This window comes from Elaeis guineensis, chromosome 14 (genome assembly GCF_000442705.2).
Source record: "Elaeis guineensis isolate ETL-2024a chromosome 14, EG11, whole genome shotgun sequence".
NCBI classification, from domain to species: Eukaryota; Viridiplantae; Streptophyta; class Magnoliopsida; order Arecales; family Arecaceae; genus Elaeis; species Elaeis guineensis.
The window spans coordinates 19,181,124-19,205,057 of record NC_026006.2 but is presented as its reverse complement, the minus strand read 5'-3'; positions in this window follow the sequence as shown (position 1 = coordinate 19,205,057).

Here is a 23,934-nt window from a genome sequence, read left to right as displayed (position 1 = left end):
AAAAAAGAGAGAGAGAGACAGGCGTGTGAAGAAAGAGGTCCTTCATCTTCTATATCTCTCTCTTTGTTGCCGCCTCCTCTCCTTGGGTGTGGATCCTTCTTGGGCATCCTACCTACTGGTGTGAGGTGTCATATCATCACATCTCATCCCTCGATTGATTGTGTATGCGAAGCCAATTGGATTGAAGTTTATCTTACTTTCCTACAGCGTTTGATGTGCATTCGAAGTAGAGGGTCTGCATATCCAGGCCTCCGTAAAGGTTTATATCAGATAATTTGAGATTTGATCCCTGGTTCTCCTGTGATTCAAGTAAAGATTTGATCCTTAAACAAGTAGAATATTAGAAAAAAAATTTAGATATAATCTGTGCATTTTGGAGGAAAACTGTTTTCTTCCCTTTATCAGCTCAACTGGATATCTGATAGAAGAAATCAAACCCTATTAGATATGATCCGATCTATGATGAGCTTTACAGATCTTCTTATCTTTCTTTAGAGACATGAATTACTTTCTGTGATTCATCTTTTGAATCAAATTCCCTCTAAATTCGTTCCTACCACATCATACGAGTTATGGCATGATAAGAAGCCAACTCTTAAGTACGTCAAGATTTGGGGATGTCCGATCCATGTCAAAAGACAGTAGGCGGACAAATTAGAGGCTAGGTCCTTTAGAGCTCACTTCATAGGGTATTCTAAGAAAACCATGGGATACCACTTCTATCTTTTTGAGGATCACAATGTGATTATAAGCCATTATGTCGTCTTCTTAGAAAAAAAATTTATCCAAGATGAAGGCAGTGGGAGGAAAATTGAGCTCGAAGAGAAAGTCTCTGAAGAGCATCGAGTCCAAGAACTTGAACCCAATAATGAGCCAGTAGATATGATACCTCCTCCACCTCATAAATCTAATAGGATCTCTCATCCTCCTAAAATATACTTAGATATTCTTATTGAGAATTTAGAGGAAGCATTTTTGGTGGGAGATAGAGATATTAAGAATGATCCCAAGACCTACGATGAGACAATATTAGATATTGACTTCAAGAAATGAATGGAAGTGATGAAGTCAAAAATTGACTCCATGTATTCCAACCAAGTTTGGTTCTTAGTAGATCTACCTGAAGGTATTGTACCTATTAGGTGTAAATAGATTTATAAAAAAAAAAGTAGGTCAGATGGTAAGGTAGAGACTATAAGGCAAGATTAGTTATGAAAAGTTATAGTCAATGTGAAGACATTGACTATCATGAAACATTTTCGCCTGTGATCGTACTGAAATCTATCTATACTCTGCTTGAAATAGCAGCTTTTCATGATTACAAAATTTGATAGATGGATGTGAAAATAGCCTTCTTAAATGGATATTTTGATGAAGATATCTATATGGAGCAGTCTTTGGATTTCACATTCAGTAACAGTGATCACAAAGTCTACAAGCTACAAAGATCTATATATGGACTCAAACAAGCATCTCAGAGTTGGAATACTCACTTTAATGATGTGATCAAAATATTTAATTTCATCAAAAATAAAGAGCAGTGTGTTTACAAAAAGATCAGTAGGAGTGCTGTCACATTTTTCGTATTGTATATGAATGACATCCTCCTGATTGGGAATGATATTTTCATACTGACATCGATCAAAGTATGGTTATCAAAAGAATTCACCATGAAAGATCTAGGAGAAGCTTTCTACATTCTTAGTATAAAGATCTATAGGGATAGATCTAAGAGAATGATAGGACTCTCATAGCGAAAGTACATAAAGGAGGTGCTGAAGAGGTTCAGTATGAAAAACTCCAAGAGAAATCTTTTACCCCTTAGACATGGCATTCATCTCTCTAAGACGATGTGTCCTAACACACCCGAGGAGATCCAGTGCATGAGCAAGATCCCTTATGCTTCGGCAATACGGAGCCTCATGTGAAAGGTTTTGTGACAATGGTGGAAGCATGGATTTCAAAGCAATTATTATGAAATCATAAAAAACCAAAACCTAACTCCAAGATCACCTTATCAAAAATTAAACCATATAATATGCATTAATATCAAAATAAAAGATATAGAAACATACCTCTTATCGCTAGACCCTAATTTGTGCTTAGTTGCTGACAGCAATCCGTCTGGATTTCCACCAGGTGTCCACATGTTCACCCTCCAATATTGATCCACACGGGGACTCGATCAACCTACTAGCACCTATTTAAATATTCTCTATAATTAAATTTTGATTTATCAGAATTTAAATGCAATTTGGGCAGAACCTCCTTTCTTGGCTTTGCTGTCACACTGTTGGACCTTTTCTTGCCTTCCTTTCTTGGTCCTTGTCTCTTTAATTTTTATTCTAATTTTCTAAGCCTTTTGAAAGACTTCTTATCTTTTATCAGGACCTTATCTAGGCTAGAGAGAAAGAATAAAGAAAATTAGACAAAAAAAGCCTCTTGTAAGAAAGAAGGAAGAATTCTGAATGCACCAAGACTCCTCGGCGTGCACCCCTATTTATATTGCACGTAGGGGTGCAAACCAAAACATCACATGCCCACTCACACTTTATCTCATGCCCCCTTTCTATTTCTCATGCTCCATAAATTGTAAAATGCCATGTGTACATCAAAGTTGGGTTGAAGAGGCGCCTTATTTCAGAAGGACTCTTCGATCTTAACTTACGGTGTTCACATGAGAAGTCACAAAGCTTCTCTTATTGGCGCCATCAACCCTTACCTTTGGATCTGGAAGAAAGCCCATCCAATGGCCAAGATAGAGGGCACCAACTTCAGGAAGGGAGCAAGAGATTAAGGGGCGTGGATAAGTTAAAACTTATCTCCCCATTTGAAATTTCCAAGGAGCGCTTCCAAGAGGTGGCGCATGGATTTAATCCTTATCTCTTCTCCTAATTTTTCTACGATGAGTTTAATACTCGGAAGGACTCTAAAGCACCTCCTAAGACATCTGAAAATCATTCGTAGAATAAAAGTCATGGAGAAAAATAGGAAAGACCAAGTTAAGGGGCGCCATCTCCCATCCATGCTCCATGTGACATATGCGCATGGATTTAATCCTTATCTACTTCTCGTAATTTTTCTACGAGGAGTTTAATACTCAGAAGAACTCTTAGGCACCTCCTAAGACATATGAAAATCATTCGTAGAATAAAAACTATAGAGAAAAAATAGATAAGACCAAATTTAAGGTGGTGCCAACTCTATCCATGCACCATGTGGCTCATGCGCATGGATTTAAATCCACACGCCAAGAGAGAGACTCTCAGGCATGTGGTTCCCTAGTTTTTGGCACCCAACAGCAAGCCCAATTAAAACACTTCGAACCCATTTCAAGACCAAATCCAATTTGGCTTAAATTAGTTCTAAATTAGCCCAAATAGGAACCCGATTCGAATTCGATTTGAATCTAAATGCTAGGGTTTGCTACATGTGCTAGCATGTTCAACTTGCAAACATGGTTTAATCAAATTAAACCCATGATCAATTCTCTTTGTGTGTGACCCATTGGGTTCCACATCTAACCAGTAGTGAATCCAAGTGCAATTTAAACTAATTTGGTTAGAACACAATCTAGCCGATTTAGGTCAAATCAAGCTGAACCATTTTGATCAATCAGAACAGCTTTTAATTAATGATCTAATTAAACTCTTTAATTCGATCAAACTTACAAGATATGATTAACGTCTAGCAACGTATCATGTCTATCTGGAAGATATGAAATTTTGATAGAAATACCAAAAATACCCTTCAGTAAAAAATTATCATTCAACTTGATCTTACGATCATCCTGCATCCCGAATATAAGTTTAGGTATGAAAAAATATCAAACCCAATTTTATATTCACATTTCTCTCGATCAAATAATAATGATTCGATTTATGAAATATTAGAAACTATTTCTAATTTTTTTTATAATGCTCTGATCAAAGTCTTCCTGAATCATTATTTGATTGAAGCAGATAGGATGCGATCTCCTCTTACTAGGAGTGATCGTTTCCATATTGACCTACTCACAACCTTCATAAGCAATCCATCATATCCAGAACACCCCGTACATGATTAAATCATAAATGAGTATGATCCAAAATATAGATTCATGCTTATAAGGTTCTATTGCAGTCTTAGGTCAAAAGATTTACATGCACAATTCCCACTATAAGAAAAATCTGTTGACATGTAGATAAGATTCCATCAGATGTTCTTTAATTGAATCAATTCAGTGAATTCATTCTTTAATGAATACTTACATCCTTATATTAGTGTCATACACAAGTAATTGTGAGATCAATTACCCTCTTAATCGAGCATACACAGGATGTACCAGTCTTACTGGAAACATTGATCCCCTACTTAATGTTCCATCGACTAGGAATATTTAAAATTAGGATTTTAAGATTTTAGGCCTCACTAGTATGATCGCATCATAACCCTAAAACCATAGCCCTAATTTATGGGGTTCATCATAATAAAAAAATAAGATGCAGCATATGATGAACTAAATGCCTTTATTTATTTAAAACATCAGTACATGAGTTGTCAGGAGACAAAAAGAATATCCTTCAATTTATACATTTTGATTGGCTTATAGGGCATATTCCTTTCAATCTCCCATTTGCACTAAAGCCAATAGCCCTAATTTATGAGGTTCATCATAATAAAAAATAAGATGCAGCATATGATGAACTAAATGCCTTTATTTATTTAAAACATCAGTACATGAGTTGTCAGGAGACAAAAAGAATATCCTTTAATTTATACATTTTGATTGGCTTATAGGGCATATTCCTTTCAATCTCTCGCTTACACTAAAGTCAATCTCCCTTATATTTCAACCCCATACTATCGAGGTAGCGATCGAACTGCTGCTGTGGTAAAGCTTTAGTGAACGGATCTGCTATGTTGTTCTTTGTGTCTACTCGTTCAATAACGACATCTTGTCTTTCAATTATTTCATGAATGAGATGGAAGCATCTCAAAATGTGCTTGAATTTATGGTGAGACCTGGGTTCCTTTGCTTGAGCAACTGCTCCAGTATTATCACAATAAAGTGGTACTGAGTTCTCAATCTTAGGAACAACGCCCAATTCAGTGATGAACTTCTTCATCCAGACAGCTTCTTTGGTGGCTTCACTTACAGCTATGTATTCTGCCTCTGTGGTTGAGTCAGCTACTGTTTGCTACTTAGAACTCTTCCAACTCACTGCTCCACCATTCAAAGTAAAGACATACCCAGAAATGGATTTGCTATCATCTGGGTCTGATTGAAAACTAGAATCAGAGTATCCTTCTAGTTTAAGATCAGATCCACCATATATAAGAAAAATATCCTTAGTCCTTCTTAAGTACTTTAGAATATTTTTCACAGCCTTCCAATGATCTTCTCCTGGATCAGCCTGAAATCTACTGGCTTGCCTAAGGCATAAGCTACATCAGGCCTGGTACATAGCATACATTATTGATCCTACAGCCGAAGCATAAGGAATAGAACTCATTCTATTTCTCTCTTCAGTTGTCTTAGGAGACATTATCTTAGAAAAATGTATGCCTTGACTCATGGGTAAGTAACCTCTTTTACTTTCATTCATACTGAATCTTTTCAGTATTAAGTCAATGTACCTAGACTGAGATAAGCCTAGCATCCTTTTAGATCTATCTCTATAGATCTTTATACCAAGTATATAGGATGCTTCCCCCAAGTCTTTCATGGAAAACTTATTGGATAGCCATAATTTGACTGTTTGTAACATTGGGATATCATTCTCAATAAGGAATATGTCATCTACATACAGAACCAAGAAAACTAGGGCACTCCCACTAGTCTTCTTATACACACAAGGTTCATCCACATTCTTGATGAAACCAAACTCTTTGACTGTTACATCAAAGCAGATGTTCCAACTCCTTGAGGCTTGCTTTAATCCATAAATGGATTTCTTAAGCCTGCATACTAGATTTGGTCTGTCATTTGAGACAAAACCCTCTGGTTGTGACATGTAGACCTCCTCTTCTAGAAAATCATTTAAGAAGGCGGTCTTCACATCCATTTGTCATATTTCATAATCATAGTATGCTGCTATTGCAAGCATTATCCGAATAGATTTGAGCATGGCAACATGTGAAAAAGTTTCATCATAATCAATACCCTATTTTTGCCTGAAATCTTTAGCTACCAATCTAGCTTTATAGGTTTCTATTTGACCATCTGCTCCAATCTTTTTCTTATAGATGCATTTGCACCCAATAGGATTTACCCCTTCTGGTGCATCAACCAAAGTCCATACTTTGTTGGTGTACATGGAGTCCATCTCGAATTTCATGGCATCCTACCATTTGTCTGAGTCCTTACTCATGACAGCTTCCGTATAGGTCAAAGGTTCGTCATTTTCAATGACTTGGGCTTCATTATTCTCAATAATGAACCCATATCTTATAGGTACATATCATACCCTATCTGACCTACGGATAGGAGTTATGTGCTCTGGTTCTTCCTTATTTATGTGAATATTTGGTTGAAAAATATTTATTTATTTTTCTTAAACTTCATTAATTTCAATATTTCTCCCACAGCCTCTTTCTAGGATAAATTCTTTTTCCATGAAAGGGGCATGCCTACTTACAAATATCTTTTGTTCAGTAGGGAGGTAGAATCGATATCCTATACTATCCTTAGGATATCCTACAAACAATATTTATTTGCTCTAGCATCTAGCTTATGTCCAAAATTTCTTTTGACATATGCTGAACATCTCCATATCTTAAAATATTTAAGATTGGGCTTCTTACCTCTCCATATTTTATATGGAGTGCTAGATACAGATTTAGAAGGTACTCTATTCAAGATAATTATTGCGGTCTCTAAAGCATGACCCCAGAAGGAAGTAGGCAATTCAGTGAAGCACATCACGGATCGTACCATATCTAATAAGGTACGGTTCCTCCTTTCGGCTACACCATTTAATTGTGGCATATAAGGAGGTGTCCATTCAGAGATAATTTTCTTTACTTTAAGATGGTTTAAAAATTCATTGGATAAGTATTCTCCTCCTCGATCAGATCGAAGGATTTTTATACTTTTTTCAGTTTGTTTTTTGACCATATTTTGATACTCTTTGAATTTATCAAAAGTTTCAGATTTATGTTTCATAAGATACATATATCCAAACCTAGATAAATCATCTGTAAATGTAATAAAATAAGAGTATCCACCTCTGGCCTGGGTTGTCATAGGGCCACGTACATCTGTATGTACAAGTCCTAACAACTCATTTGTCCTATCTCCATTTTCACTAAATGAAGTCTTGGTCATTTTACCTATGAGACATGATTCACAAGTTCCTAATGATTCACAATCATAAGGATCAAAGAACTTTTTTTTATACAACTTGTTAATCCTAGTCTCATTAATATGACCAAGTCGACAATGTCAAAGTAAGGTATTATTTACATTATCTCTCTTACGTTTACTATTTTCATTAACATGAAAAATATTATTATTCAAACATAGAGTCAACAAACCATTATCAAAGATGCCATGGCAAATTATTTCATTAGAAAAATTAATCGAGCAACCATTGCTCATTACAAATATTTGATATCCTTGTTTTATCAACAAGGGTACAGATACAATATTTCTAATGATCTTAGGCATGTAATAACAATTTGTTAGCTCTAAGATCTTCTCAGAAGGAAACTTCAAGATATATGTCCCTACAGCTTCTGCTTGGATAGAATCTCCTCCAGCATCATAGAGCTCAAAGTCTCCCTTCCTCAAACTTCTAATTTTCTACAGCCCCTGCAATGATTTGCAGATATGAAAACCACAGGCAGTATCCAATACCCAAGAGTTTGAAATGGAAAAATTCAATGATAATATTGTATGTATCTCATACATACCTTTTGGTGCATTATTTGCACCAGTCTTCACTGTTGCAAGATAAGCCTTGCAATTCCTTTTCCAATGACCTGTCTTGCCGCAATGAAAGCAAGTCGACTGTCCGGAGGTCTTCTTTCCCTTCTTTCTCTTATTTATACCACCTTTAGGGTTCAGCCTCTTTTTAGAACCCTTTTTGCCTACTTTTTTCTTTGAGATCCCATCCACAAGAAGAAGAAAAGCCTTATCCTTCTTGATATGGCTCTCTGCTGTCTTGAGCATATTTAACAGCTCAAGCAAGGAAGAATTCAATTTGTTCATGTGATAGTTCACGACAAACTGAAAAAATGATTCTGAAAGTGATTGCAGGATTAGATCCTGACTCAACTCCCCATCCATAACAAAACCTAATTGACCTAATCGAGTGATCAGGTCAATAACCATCAAAACATGGTTTTGTACGGATGACCCCTCTGTCATTCTGGCATAGAATAACTACTTAGATATCTCATATCTAGCAATCCTACTCTATTTTCCATAAAGCTCTTTTAAATTGAGCAATATGGAATGAGTGTCCATGCTATCATGCTGCCTCTGTAACTCATTTGTCATAGAGGCAAGTATGATACACTTGATAGTTAAATAATCATTTTGCCACATCCTATATGTGGCTTTTTCTTCCTCTATGGCATCCTCCCCAACTGGCTCAATGTCAAGGGTATCGAGAATGTAAAAAAGCTTCTCTTGACTAAGTACTATTTTAAGATTTCTCAATCAGTCCACATAGTTGGTACCAGTCAATTTATTTGTATCCAAAATGGAGCGAAGTGAAAGTGAAGAAGCCATTAATCTACATAATAAAGAACATTACACAAGCGAACAACTCAAGATGATATACACAATTAAATTAGAACTTTAATTTTATTGTGTCTCCCACTATTTTATCAGACATCATAACCCTCTAGTATGATGTTCGAGAAAACCCTGATTGATTTTCTTAGTGGGATCGAGACCCTAATTCCTTATAAAAGATCTTATGGTTGCACAACAAACCTTTTATAAGTTTAAAGGTAGGAAACTTTTTTCAATTGCATGTCATGCAATTCTCAATAAAAACTCTGGCCTCTAAAACATTAATAGCCTTGTATTTACACAACAGACCATAATGTTTTAGTTAAGTAGGACCCTTCATTTTAATACAGTCAAAATAGAATATAAATACTTTTGTGGTTACACAACAAAGCATTATACTCAAAAATTGCTGTAAGCATCTTGATGCGCCAGAACAATATTATGTCAGTTTTCATAATTGGTCTTGTGGTTACACAACAAACCTAATATGGTTCGTGACATAATAATATCCTAGCATGAAGGAAGGCCATAATGTAGTGAATATAACACCGAGCATCCCAGCCAAGAATTAAATTAATCTAATCAGTCAGATAAGTGGAAGAGAGGTGGGGGTCCCCCGTTGCATTCCTTAGACACCAATAAATTTAGCCAGGTCAGACAACGGAACCAATTAGAAATCATGTTCTCTTTACCAATCATGAACTACTTTCTTAGACACCGATTGATCAATTAGACATCATAGACTGGTTCTACTATTGGTTAATTACACTATAACTTAATATTATTTTACAGAGGGCTTTTCAGGTCTCAATGCACATTTAATTTCTATATCATACTAAATTCATGAATAAAAAAAATTAGCATCATAGTGAACACAATTCAATATGACAGAGTGACATTCCATAATTATATACATCATAATTTAATTATAAAATAATGAATATGATCTCATCATATTAATATCATATTAAAATATAAATAATGATCATATCATATTTATAATATTGCAATTAAATCATTACCATATCATCATATGATTTAATTCTAACAAGGTTGCTCTGATACCACTGAAAGGTTTTGTGACAATGATGGAAGCATAGATTTCAAAGCAATTATTATGAAATCATAAAAAATCAAAACCTAACTCCAAGATCACCTTATCAAAAATTAAACCAAATAATATGTATTAATATCAAAATAAAAGATATAGAAACATACCTCTTATCGCTAGACCCTAATTTGTGCTTAGTTGCCGACAGCAATCCGTCTGGGTTTCCATCAGGTGCCCACGTGTTCACCCTCCAACGTTGATCCACACAGGGACTCGATCAATCCACTAGCACCTATTTAAATATTATCTATAATTAAATTCTGATTTATCAGAATATAAATGCAATTTGGGCAGAACCTCCTTTCTTGGCTTTGCTGTCACATTGTTGGACCTTTTCTTGCCTTCCTTTCTTGCTCCTTGTCTTCTTAATTTTTATTCCAATTCTCTAAGCCTTTTGGAAGACTTCTTATCCTTTATCAGGACCTTATCAAGACTAGAGAGAAAGAATAAAGAAAATTGGACAAGAAAAGCCTCTTGTAAGAAAGAAGGAAGAATTCTGAATGCACCAAGACTCCTCGGCGTGCACCCCTATTTATATTGCACATAGGGGTGCAAACCAAAACATCTCATGCCCACTCACACTTTATCTCATGCCCCCTTTCTATTTCTCACGCCCCATAAATTGTAAAATGCCATGTGTACATCAAAGTTGGGTTGAAGAGGCGCCTTATTTCAGAAGGACACTTCGATCTTAACTTACGGTGTTCACATGAGAAGTCACAAAGTTTCTCTTATTGGCGCCATCAACCCTTACCTTTGGATCTGGAAGAAAGCCCATCCAATGGCCAAGATAGAGGGTGCCAACTTCAGGAAGGGCTCAAGAGATTAAGGGGCGTGGATAAGTTAAAACTTATCTCCCCATTTGAAATTTCCAAGGGGCGCTTCCAAAAGGTGGCGCATGGATTTAATCCTGATCTCTTCTCCTAATTTTTCTACGATGAGTTTAATACTCAGAAGGACTCTTAAGCACCTCCTAAGACATTTGAAAATCATTCGTAGAATAAAAGTCATGGAGAAAAATAGGAAAGACCAAGTTAAGGGGTGCCATCTCCCATCCATGCGCCATGTGACATATGTGCATGGATTTAATCCTTATCTACTTCTCCTAATTTTTCTACGAGGAGTATAATACTCAGAAGGACTCTTAGGTGCCTTCTAAGACATCTGAAAATTATTTGTAGAATAAAAACTATAGAGAAAAAATAGATAAGACCAAATTTAAGGTGGCGCCAACTCTATCCATGCGCCATGTGGCTCATGCGCATGGATTTAAATCCACACGCCAAGAGAGAGACTCTCAGGCATGTGGTTCCCTAGTTTTTGGCACCCAACAGCAAGCCCAATTAAAACACTTTGAACCCATTTCAAGACCAAATCCAATTTGGCTTAAATTAGTTCTAAATTAGCCCAAATAGGAACCCAATTCGAATTCGATTCGAATCTAAATGCTAGGGTTTGCTACATGTGCTAGCATGTTCAACTTGCAAACATGGTTTAATCAAATTAAACTTATGATCAATTCTCTTTGTGTGTGACCCATTGGGTTTCATATCTAGCCAGCAGTGAGTCTAGGTGTAATTTAAACTAATTTGGTTAGAACACAATCTAGCTGATTTAGGTCAAATCAAGCTGAACCGTTTTGATCAATCAGAATAGCTTTTAATTAATGATCGAATTAAACTCTTTAATTTAATCAAACTCACAAGACATGATTGATGTCTAGCAATATATCATGTCTACCTGGAAGATATGAAATTTTGATAGAAATACCAAAAATATCCTTCAGTAAAAAATTACCATGCAACTTGATCTTACAATTATCCTGCATCTCGAATATAAGTTTGGGTATGGAAAAATATCAAACCCAATTTTATATTCATATTTCTCTCGATCAAATAATAATGATTCAATTTATGAAACATTAGAAATCATTTCTAATTTTTTTTTTATAATGCTCTGATCAAAGTCTTCCTGAATCATTATTTGATTGAAGCAGATAGGATGCGATCTCCTCTTACTAGGAGTGATAGTTTCCATATTGACCTACTCACAACCTTCATAAGCAATCCATCATATCCAGAACACCCCGTACATGATTAAATCATGAATTAGTATGATCCAAAATATAGATTCATGCTTATAAGGTTCTATGGCAGTCTCAGGTCAAAAGATTTACATGCACAATTCCCACTATAAGAAAAATCTGTTGACATGTAGATAAGATTCCATCAGATGTTCTTTAATTGGATCAATTCAGTGAATTCATTCTCTAATGAACACTTACATCCTTATATTAGTGTCATACACAAGTAATTATGAGATCAATTACCCTCTTAACCGAGCATACACAGGATGTACCAGTCTTACCAGAAACATTGATCCCCTACTCAATGTTCCATCGACTAGGAATATTTAAAATTAGGATTTTAAGGTTTTAGGTCTCACTGGTATGATCACATCATAACTCTAAAATCATAGCCCTAATTTATGGGGTTCATCATAATAAAAAATAAGATGCAGCATATGATGAACTAAATGCCTTTATTTATTTAAAACATCAGTACATGAGTTGTCAGGAGACAAAAAGAATATCCTTCAATTTATACATTTTGATTGGCTTATAGGGTATATTCCTTTCATCATGTATGCTATGTTATATACATGACCTAATATAGCCCTAGCCGTGAGTGTCACGAGCAGATATCAAGCGAATCCAGATGAAAAATACAAGATTGCTGTGAAAAACATCTTTAAGTGCTTGAGAAGGACTAAGGATTTATTGTTGGTCTTTGGTGGAAGATCGGAGCTAAAAGTTGAGGGATACATCAATTCAGATTTCATGACTGATGTCGATGATAAAAAATCTACATCGGGGTGTATCTTCTTATGTAATGATGGTGCGGTTAGCTGAAAGAGTTTCAAACAGCCGATCATTGTAGATTCGACCATGAAAGCTGAGTACATCGCTGCCTTTGAAGTTGCTAAGGAAGCCTTTTGGTTCAAGAAGTTCATTACAGAGCTAGGTGTGATGCCATCAGATGCCAGTACACTATACTACGACAACAACAGGACCATATCCCTCACTAAAGAGCTCAGGTCTCACCAGAAGTCCAAGCATATAAAGCAGTGGTTTTACATCATATGTGAATACCTCAAAAAGAAGTTCATCAAGGTGTAGAGAGTTGACTCCATACAAAACATGATGGACTCGTTGATCAAGCCTCTCAGTCAGCAGGAAATCGAAGCTTACCTTGAGAAGATGGGTCTTAGATATATGGCTAATTAGCTTTAGGTCAAGTGAGAGTTTGTTAGATTTGTTCCCAAGAAGCTAACTGTTAACTGACACATTTTATAATGTTAGGACTTAATCTTGTACAAATATTTTTGTTATCAATAAAGAACGTTTTCATTCCAATCATATTTATATGTCCATGATTTATCTTAAAAATTAACAATGATAATTTTTGTATATTCTCAAAGTATTGAAAATTTGAGACATACATTTATTAGTGGTTAGTTTCAAAATGCTCCCGATTAAAAGATCGTCATGGAGGACAGTGATCAATCTATTCCAGATCGATGTATAATTCACCTCCTTTATGGGCAGATGAGCCTTGAATCTGCAGCATAGGGACACTAAGGTGAGGGTGTGGATGGTTGTTAGAGAATAACTTACACTAAGCGTGATCAGTATGAGAAACTACTTGGATGTCTACTCACTCAGCAGTGATCTTCTCGATGCTGTAGTGGTGTGAGTGATCTTTTGACCTGCGATGTTATCGACTATTTGCAATGAGGCTATTGAGTTTGACTGCACATTCCCTTAGTCCCTAGCCATTTGGGTCCTTATTATATATGTTGGCTACAGTAGGTTCAGATTCACTATTTGGAGTAGGATGCACCTACATAGAATCTATCGACCTTAGTAGAAAAGGAGAAGTCCTATGCGATTTATGAGACTGAGTTCAAAAAGTCTTTGACCAAAGCAAGTATGAATACTAAAAAAGAGTATCCATAGGATTCACAAATGAACTTGAGTCGAGCCAATCTAGCATATGACTAACGATGGGGTCTGACGAGTTCTCCATAACCTCTGTTAAGTCGGGACTCATGATAAAAGGATTGAATCATACGATAACTGCACTTAGAAGTTCACACTTTCATTCGACTGGGTTGCCACTACATACTACGAGGTTGTTAGAAAATTGAGTAGGATGCATGCATAGATTTCAAAAATCTTTTAAATAGTAGTGGAAAAGAACTGGATTAAACCCTTTAACCCCATATACATTAGATCATATCTAATCTTACTCGAGCCCAAGAGTAAAGATATGCATATAATCTGAAAATAAAATAAAGGATGAGATCAAATCTCTATATCTTTGGTGGGTTAAAATATACCGCTACCGATGATCTTAGATCCAAAGATCCTTGAGCCACATATGTGTCCGACCTCTATAGGTATCTACTATGATCAATCTTGAATCTTTCTTCTCGTGGTAGATCCTTCTTCTTCAAGTAAGATCCGGGCCTCTTTGAACCTTGATCAACTGTTGATCTTGACTGCAACTTCAACCCTTGAACTGCAACCATTTTCTCCTTGTTCCCTACTGTAGAAAAAAACTTTCTCAACTCGGACATGTGGAAGATGGACGCCCAATCCTTGGACATAGGAAAGAGAAGAGGGAGAGAGAGGGTGAGGTATGGAGATGTGGGAGGAAGAGTTTAGAATTTTTAAAATTCAATCTCATGGAATCCTAGGAGACCATCTCCTTAAATAGGCTTTTTTTGATTCCAAATTATTGTCCAATCAAACTAAAAAAGTTAAATCTTATCTCATAAGTTCTCTTACCTTTTAATTTAATTTTTTTTTCAAAAAAATAAGATCTAATTGGAAAGGCCATCTCTTCTTTCGACAAGTAGATGGGGTGCCCCAGTCAGATAAGACAGACTGAGTGAGCACCCCTTATAAAAGAGGGCAAGAAGTTGGGGCACCAATACTTAGCGCTCCCTTAGGATTTTTATGCAAGAGAGAAAGGGCATGGCCCCTCTTTCTTTCTCCTTGCGTGCCAATGCAAGAGAGGGAGTGGACCCCTCTCTCTTCCTCATGCCAATCTAGGGTTGGCACCCTTTGGACTTTTCAAAAAGAGAGGCATGGCACCATCTCTTCTTTCCTATAATTCCACACATAATATTAAAAAATAAATGAAGAGATAATTTGTCTAACTCATTGACTTAATCCAATCCTCTTGGGCTCACAATTAGACATCCAGCTAGATCCAAATAGATTTAGGTGAGATTCAAGGCTATGGACTTGATCCAATCGAAGTCCAGAGAAGAATTAAGTTTAATCATATGCCTAATAGGATTTCAATAGGATTTCAATAAATTCTAATCCAATTAGAACTTCATAAATCCAATTGATAAATTCAAGATTAAATCTCTTAATGTGTGATCCCATAGATTCCATTCCATCTGATAGTGAGATATATTATGATCTCCATCATAATATTATCAAAACTCATTTCGATAGATTAGAATAATTCTAACTCTACCCTTCGAGGATCATCGATCATCAAGACGATGCCTGATAAATCCCACAATCCATCAGTGATACCTAGTAGTATGCAGTGACAACCCAGTAGAATAAAAGTGTGAACCCTTGAATGCAGTTATCCTATGATTTAGTCCTTCTATCATGAGTTCCAACTTATCAGAGGTCATGGAGAACTCGTCAAACTCCATCATCAGTCATATGCAAAATTGGCTCGACTCGAGTTTATTTGTGAATCTCATGAAAACTCTTTTTCCATATTCACTCTTGCTTTGGCCAAAGACTTTATAAACTCAATCTCGTAAATCATATTGGACTTCTCTTTTTCTATCAAAATTGATAGATTTCATCTTGGTGCATCCTACTCCAAATAGCGAACCTGAATCTACTGTAGCCAACATACACAGCAAGGATCCGAATGGCTAGGGACCAAAAGAATGTGCAGTCAAACTCCAGTAGCCTCGCTACGAATAGCCGATGATACCTTAGGTCAAAAGACCTCTTACACCATGGCAGTATTGAAATAACCACTGATGAGTGAATAGATATCTAAGTGATTTCTTGTATTGATCATGCTCAATACAAATTATTCCCTAACAACTACCTGCACTCTCACCCCAGTGTCTCTACACCACAGACCTGACTTATCTATCCAAAAAAGAGGTGATCTATGCATCAATCTCCAATGGATTGATTACTGTCCCTATGACGATCCTTCGATCAAAAGTATTTAGAAACTAACTACTAATTAATGTATGTCTCAAATTCTCAACATCTTGAGAATATACAAAAATCATCTTTGTTAATTTTTAGGATAAATCATGAACTCATAAATATGATTGAAATAAAAATTATCCTTTATTAATAACAAAAGATTTATAAGTATGAAGTTTTGCCCTGAAATTATAAAATATATCAGCCAATAATTGACTTCTAAGACATATCTAACAGACTCCCACTTAACCTAAAGTCAATTGGCCATATACCTAAGATTCATCTTTTCAAAGTGAGCGTTGATCTTCTGCTGGCTGAGAGGCTTGGTCAACGAGTCCATCACATTCTGCGTAGAGTCGACTCTCTGCACATCGATAAATTTTTTCTTGAGATATTCACATATGATGTGGAATCATCGCTCTATATGCTTGAACTTCTGATGAGACCTGAGCTCCTTAGCGAGGGCTATGGCACTGTTGTTGTCGCAATGCAGTGCAATGACATTCGATGGCATCACATCCAACTCTGCAATGAACTTTTTGAGCCAGAATACTTTCTTAGCAGCTTCAGAGGTGGTGATGTACTCGACTTTCATGATTGAATCTGTAATGATCGGTTGTTTGGAACTCTTCCAGCTAACCGATTCTCCATTGCACAGAAAAATATACTTTGATGTAGACTTTTTATTATCGATATCAGACATGAAGTCTGAATCGGTGTATCTTTCAACTTTCAGCTCCGATGCTCCGTCAAAGATCAAGAACAAATTCTAAGTCCTTTTCAAGTACTTAAGGATATTCTTCATAGCAATCCAATGTTCTTCACCTGGATTTGTCTGATATCTGCTCATGACACTAATGACAAGGGCTATATCAGGTTGTGTACACAATATGACATACATGAGGCTCCCTATTGTCGAGGCATAAGGGATCTTACTCATGCACTGGATCTCCTCAAATGTATCAGGACATATCTTCTTGGAGAGATGAATGCCATGCCTAAGGAGTAAGAGACCCCTCTGAGTTTTCCATGCTAAACCTCTTCAGCACCTCCTCAATGTACATACACTGTGAGAGTCCTATTATTCTCTTAGATCTATCCCTATAGACCTTTATATAAAGAATATAGGAAGCTTCTCCTAGATCTTTCATGGTGAATTCTTTTGATAACCATACTTTGATCGATGTCAGCATAGAAATATCATTATCAATTAGGAGTTTGTCATCCACGTATAATACGAGGAATGTGACAGTGCTTCCACTAACTATTTTGTACACACACGGCTCTTCACTTTTGATGAAATCAAATATTTTGATCACATCATTAAAGTGAGTATTCTAACTTCGAGATGCTTGTTTGAGTCCATATATTGATCTTTACAGCTTGCAGATCTTGTGATCACTATCACTAGATATGAAACCCATAGGCTGCTCCATATAGATATCTTTCGCAAGATATCCATTCAAAAAAGTAATTTTTATATCCATCTGTCAAATTTTATAATTATGAAAACCTACAATCGTAAGCAAAGTCTGGATGGATTTCAGTATGATCACAGACAAAAAGATTTCTTGATAGTCAATACCTTCACATTGACTATAACCTTTCACTACCTACCATGCCTTATAGGTCTCTATCTGACCATCTGATCTAATTTTTTTCTAATAGATCCATTTACACCCAATAGATACAATACCTTCAGGTGGATCTACTAAGATCCAAACCTAATTGAAATGTATAGAGTCAATTTCTGACTTCAGCACTTCCATCAATTTTTGGAGTCTACATTTGACATCACCTCATCATAGATCTTAGAATCTTCCTAATGTCTCTATCTCCCAAAAGGAATACTTCCTCTAAATCCTCTATAAGAATACCTAAATATCTTTTAGGAAGATAAGAGACTCTTTTTGATCTACGAGATGAAGGTGGTACCACATCTACTGGCTCATTACTGGGTTTAGATTCTTAGACTTGATGCTCTTCAGAGATCTCCTCGAACTCAATCTTTTTTCCACAGCCTTCATCCTGGATAAACTCCTTTTTCAAGAAAATGATATGATGGCTCATAATCACATTATGATCCTCAGAAAGATAGAAGTAGTACCCCATGGATTCTTTAGGATACCCTATAAAATGAGCCTTAAAAGATCTAGCCTCTAACTTATCCGCCTGCTGTCACTTGACATAGGCCAGACATCTCCAAATCTTAAGATAACCAAGAGTTGGCCTCTTACCATGCCATAACTCGTATGGTGTGGTAGGAACGGATTTAAAGAGAACCCTATTCAATAAATGAATTGCTGAAAGTAACGTATGTCCTCACAAAAAGTTAGGAAGATCTGTTGAACTTATCATGGACCGAACCATATCTAATAGGATCCAATTTCTCCTTTCAGATACGTCGTTGAGCTGAGGCATCCCTGGAGGTGTCCAATGGGAGACTATACCATTATCTTTGAGATAGGTCCAAAATTTTCTACTAAGATATTTTTCTCTTCGATCTGATCGAAGAATCTTTATGAATTTTTCAGTTTGTTTTTCTACTTTATGTCTGAACTCTTTAAATTTTTTAAATATTTCAAATTTACAGTGCATCAAATACACAAACCCATATCATAAAAAATCATCAGTAAAGGTTATAAAGTAGATATAGCCACCTCTAGCCTATACATCGAATGGACCACACCTATCAGTGTGCACCAAGGCTAATATCTCAGTGATCCTTTCCCCTTGTCCTACAAAGGATAGCTTAGCCATTTTTTCTTGAAGATATGACTCACAAATCGGATAAGACTCAAAAATCAATGATCCGAGAAGACCATCTTTCTTCAGTTTGTTGAGTATGTCCTCTCCGATATGACCTAACCTAAGGTGCCACAGATACTTTTGGCTGATCCAATCTCTAGGTCTCTTAGACCCTATGATATTCACTATTTGCTCGTTAATATTAACACTTTCATCCACATGCAAATGATAAAGACTATCTATCAAATAGGCATATGCAATACATTTATTTTTCAACTAAATTATGCATAAATCTTTATTAAAATAGAAATTATAATTATCTTGTACTAGTATAGAGATAAAAATCAAATTTCTACTAGCTATAGGAATATAATAATAATCTTTTAAAATTAAACTAAATTCTGATGGTAATTATAATGAGTAGGTCCCGACGGCTATGGCGGCAACCCTTGCCCCATTGCCGACTCAGAGAGTAATTTTATTTCTCTCAGTCCTCTAACTTCTTTTAGATCCTACATAGAAGTGCACAAGTGTGCACTCAAACCAGAATCTAGAACTCAACTAGAAGAAGAGAAAACTGTCAGATTAGTTTCAATAACAAGCAAATCAGATGTGCCTTCAGAAGGCTCATCCAGATAAAGAACATAAGTTAATTTCTTAAAACTAAAATCTAATCTCATGTTTTGGAGCCAGTCATTATGATTGAACTCAGTCAACTTATCGGTGTCAAGAATTTGGGTTAGTAGGTTGGAACTTGATATGGCTATCTGCAGAGAGAATAATTTTTAATTAAATATTTATACTTGATAGATATTTTTTCTAGAAACTTTAAAAATAAATAAAGCTCCCACTATTTCCTCGAATCTCTCACATTTCTCAAGTAGAGAAACGAAAATCAATACGCGACCAGCTTGGACCTAGGTCAAACATTTAGGGATATCCGGCTTATGTCAAACGTTTGGAAACTGACAAGCTTGGACCTAGATTTGACAAATATCTTTTTATAGGGTACCCAAAAGAGATCAAAGAGTGTTACTTTTACCTTGATGATGAACAGAAGGTGTTCGTCAGTAATAGAGCTGTCTTTCTAGAAAAAGAGTTCCTTGAAGAAGGAACTAATATCTCAAAGATTGAACTTGATGAAGTTCGATCAGTAGAAGAACAACCAACATAATCTAATAAACCCATAGAGTCAAATTTGATTAAATCAAATTTGAAATCTGTTGTAGAAATATCTTTAAGGAGATCCGATAGAGTACCACATCAACCGGATAGATATTATAGTTTCTTGGTCCGAAATGATGATCCAGTTGAACTCGATGAGAATAATGAGGATCTGATCAGCTATATGGATGTGATGCAGAGGTCAGACTCTGATAAGTGGCTGAAAGCCATAAAATTCAAAATAGAATCTATAAAAGTCAACAATGTATGGACATTGATTGATCCACCTGAAGGGATAAAATCCATAGGATGTAAGTGGATCTTCAAAAGGAAGAGGGGCATAGATGGAAAAATAGAGACCTATAAAACCCATCTGGTTTTCAAGGATTACCATTTGCATTATGGTATTGATTATGACGAGATATTTTCTTCTATGGCAATGCTCAAGTCCATTCGGATCATGCTTGCGATAGCAGCACATCTGGACTATAAAATCTGATAAATGGATGTGAAAATAGTCTTCCTAAATGGAGAACTAGAAGAAGAGGTGTATATGATACAACCTGAAAGTTTCGTATCCATAGATGAGTCTAAGGTGTGCAAGCTTTAGAGGTCCATTTATGGACTTAAGCAGGCATCTCAGAGTTGGAACATGTGTTTTGATAAAATGATCAGAATATATGGCTTCATTAAGAATGGAGAGGAATCCTATATATATAAGTGGGTTAATAACTATGTGATAGTATTTCTTATTTTGTATGTGGATAATATTCTCTTAATCGAGAATGACATCCCTGCATTATAGGAAATAAAAGTTTGGTTGTCATCACAGTTCTCCATGAAGGATTTGGGGGAAGCATCCTTCATCCTTAGGATGAAGAACTACAAAGATAGATCTAAAAGGTTGCTTGGATTATCTTAGTTGACGTACATTGATACTGTGCTGAAAAAGTTCAGCATGAAGAATTTCAACAAAGGCTTTCTTTCGATAGGCCAAGAAATTCCTCTCTCAAAGAGTGATTATCCGACAACTCCTCAAAAGAGAGAGCGTATGAGTAGAATTTCATATGCTTCGACAGTGAAATCTATTATGTATGCCATAACATATACATGATCATATGTGACATACTCACTAGGGGTAGTGAGCAGATACCAATCCGATCCAGATGAGAACTACTGGAAGGTCATAATGACTATCCTTAAGTATTTGAGAAATACTAAAGACCAGTGGCTTATATATAGAGAATCTGACTTAAAACTTGTAAGGTTAACAAACTCTAATTTTTAGTCATATCATGATGACAGTAAGAGCATGTCGGGATATATTTATATCCTAAACGGTAGAGCAATCTGCTAAAAAAGTTTCAAGCAACATACTGTGGTCGACTCTACTTGTGAGGCAAAATATATCATGGTATCCGATGCTGCAAAAGAAGCTGTGTGGTTACGAAAGTTCATCAACGAACTCGGAGTGACACCCTCTCTTGATGGCACAGTCTTGTTATACTGCGACTGCACTGATGTCATTGCTTAAGCGAAAGATCGAAGTCACATCAGTAGATCAAGCATATTCTGTGCCGCTACCACCTAGTCTGAGAGATCGTGGATCGAGGTGACGTCGAGCTTCAGAAGATTGACGAAAAGGAAAATCTGACCGACCCATTTACTAAAGTCCTCGATGTCAAGGAGTTTGATGTTTATAAATCAAAGATGGATATACGATACTGTATTGATTGGCTTTAGTCTAAGTGAAAATTGTTGGAAATTGTATCTCCAAGCCAATCGTTAGCTTGTTGATGGTTATGCTTATTATTGTAATTATATATAAATTATTAAATTAATAAATATTATTTAATTTTTTTCATCACTGTGTACACCTTATTTTGGACTCCTGTTATGTGATGAAGTCCTTAGGACTATTTGATTCGATATAGGAGAATATATCGTTTAGTCCTTAAAACTTAAGTTCACGGCCAAATGATATACTATTATTAGGATGATAGCTATATCAAGTATAAGTCGTTGTGCGCCATGTATGTTGTTTGTCCTCTTAACCAAAGAGTGTGAAGATTCTAGCATGACATGCAAGGAAGACACAGGAGTACATCTCATTGAACGTGACCAATTACTGAACACTCTACTGTCAAGAGTAGCTCACGAAGGATATAGGTATAAGTGTCCCTCCGACCTGAGATCACCATGATGGCTTGCAAGTAACTCACTATACTTTAGTGCTGGACTACCTAAATTTTTAATTCAGTGATGAAAGATTTTTGGCACAATCAAGTACTTATAAAGTCGGTGTATGAGTCAAGATGAAATTGACCCCTCCAAATAAGTAAGAGTTAACGTATCAGTATGTTTCAATTTAGTAAAATCTCGATCGGGATAATCCATATGATGGATTTGAAAAAAAAATTGAAATACAATGTAGATGATTATATCAGGATTGGCAGTTAAATCTTAGGTCACTTTAAGCATTTGGATCAAAAAGATGAAATATACGATAACCATATGCCAATAGGTTCTTGAATAATGCTTTGCAATCTTTTGACCTATCCAGACGTTGGGTATCATTGCTAGATGGTCACTTTGATTGATATAAAAATATTTTTATACTACCAGCTTAGGTTCAAACCTATGGGATTATACTTAAAAGAAGTTTCTGACTGATCATGTGGCTGATCGACGATTAAGAATCGTTCTAGGATAAAATAGTCAATTCGATTGATGATTAACCTTGTGCAAAAGTTGTAATAAATCAATTCACTAATTATTGATAATTATAGAAAGATTGATTAGTAATTAAATTATTAATTAGCTAAATTTAATTGAGCATTGAGGTTTGGATCAAATCTAATTGAATTGGATTCAATTTAGTTTGACTCGATTAGGTTATGAGATGACCTAATCGCTAAGGGTGTTCGATTCTTAATTTGATCAGGACTTGAGCTCGATTAATTTTTGATTTGATTAAAATTTAATTAAGATGATATACTATCTAATTAAATTAGATTTAGTGGTCCAATTGGATTTAACCTAATTCGGTTGGGTTAAGAACCTAATTGGATAAAAAAATAACTTGAATTCAAATCCCTTGCACCTCCTTTCTCTGTGCCCTCTTATTCTTCATGTGAGAAATTTTTTTACATGATTTTTTCTCATGTCCAAAAGTTGTTCCATATCCACATCTGATTTTTTTTTGAATTAAAAATTAGTTGATTTAAATTTGAGTTCAAATGAGTTTGAATTTGAATAAAAATCTAGAGTCCAAATTGAGTTGGACTCTTCTCTTCATGCCACCACCTTTCTCCATGCATAAAGTATTTTTGCATGAAATTTTATATGCCATTCTGATATTGGTCAACCCCTCTTTGAGTTCATAAGATAAAAATAAAATTTAATTCAAAATTTAATTTAAATTTGATTTGAATTGATGATGAGGATCAACCAACATTTGAAATTAAACCGAAACTATCTCTTCCTTATCTTTATCTTCCATGGGACGCCACTCTTAAGAAGGGATCAGTTTTATGCAAGAAAAGAAGTGATTTTTGGTATGATAAACCTAAGAGTTGGAGTGCAAAAAGTTGAGAGTGGGTTGGGCTTTCATGCGTGAGAAATAGAGGAAGTGATCTTCCTCTTAGGCGTGAGGTGTAGGGTCTAAGGTTTCAACTCTAAATTTTGTGAGAAGAAAAATACAAGAGTGAGTATTGTTCAATCTCCCACACCACCATCTCCTTGTAAAACTTTATTTTTTAATCTAGAGAAGTTTGGGAGATCTAAAAAAAGGAGCCTGGATCAGTCATCTAAAGCCTTCGATGCAAGCTAGCACTCTCATGAAGAAAGATCCGATCAAGGCTTCGAGTGGACGATCTGTAGAGGTTGAACGATCAGTGTGGCTGCTCGACATCAACA